Here is a 1482-nt window from a genome sequence, read left to right on the forward strand (position 1 = left end):
AAGAATCCTTTGTGTTTAAGGCTCAAGGATATCCCTCTGTCATCATGGAGAGGAAGCATGAAGAGCTTCTCTCAAAACAGAGCCAAACAAAGCCCCCACAGTCAAACTCTAAGTTTGGTGTTGGGAGGCCACAACCAAATTCTAAGTTTGGTGTTGAACCCCCACATTCAAACTCTAAGTTTGGTGTTGGGAGGTTCCAACATTGCTCTGAGCATCTCTGAGGCTCCATGAGAGTCCTCTGTCAAGCTATTGACATTAAAGAAGCACTTGTTGGGAGGCAACCCAATGTTATGTTTTTATCTATTTTTTTTTGTTATTTTATGTTTTCTGTAGGTTGATGATCATGAGAAGTCACAAAATCAATTGAAAAAGCAAAAACAGAAAGAAAAACAGGAAGAAAAACAGCACACCCTGGAGGAAGAACCTGCTGGCGTTTAAACGCCAGTAAGGCTAGCAGATGGGCATTTAACGCCCAGTCTGGCACCATTCTGGGCGTTTAACGCCAGAAAGGGGCACCAGACTAGCGTTAAATGCCAGGAAAGGGCAAGCACTTGGCGTTAAACGCCAGAAATGGGCACCAGCTCGGCGTTTAACGCCAGAATTGGCTCAAAACACATTTTTGCATGCCATTTGGTGCAGGGATAACTTTTCCTTGACACCTCAGGATCTGTGGACCCCACAGGATCCCCACCTACCCTACCACTCTCTCTCTTCTTCACCCATTCACCAATCACCTCAACACCTCTTCCCCAAAAACCCTTCACCTATCAAATCCCATCTTTCTCTTCACCACTCACATCCATCCTTCATAAAACCCCACCTACCTCACCATTCAAATTCAAACAACTTCCCCTCCCAAACCCACCCATACATGACCGAAACATGAGCCCCCCCCACTCCTATATAAACCCATCTTCACTCCTTCTTTTTCACACAACCAAACCACCATTTCTCCCCCTTTTTGGCCGAACACAAAGCCATTCCCTTCTTCCTCATTTCTTCTTCTTCTCCTCTCTTCTTTCTTCTTTTGCTCGAGGACGAGCAAACCTTTTAAGTTTGGTATGGTAAAAGCATTGCTTTTTGTTTTTCCATAACCATTTATGGCATCCAAGGCCGGAGAAACCTCTAGAAAGAGGAAAGAGAAGGCAAAAGCTTTCACCTTCGAGTCATGGGAGATGGAGAGATTCATCTCAAGGGTGCATCAAGACCACTTCTATGAAGTTGTGGCCTTGAAGAAGGAGATCCCTTTCAAACTCAAAAAGGGTCAACTTTGATCAAAGGTTGGACCAAGTCCTCATAAACATTTGTGAAGAGGGCGCTCAATGGAAGAGAAACTCAAGAGGGAAGCCGGTTCAACTGAGAAGGCATGACCTCAAGCCCATCACTAAGAAAAGGATGGAGCAAACAAGAGACCCCTCTCATCATGAAATCCCTGAGATGCCTCAAGGGATGCACTTTCCTCCACAAAACTATTGGGAGCAA

The sequence above is a fragment of the Arachis duranensis genome, chromosome 3, assembly GCF_000817695.3.
Source record: "Arachis duranensis cultivar V14167 chromosome 3, aradu.V14167.gnm2.J7QH, whole genome shotgun sequence".
NCBI lineage: Eukaryota > Viridiplantae > Streptophyta > Magnoliopsida > Fabales > Fabaceae > Arachis > Arachis duranensis.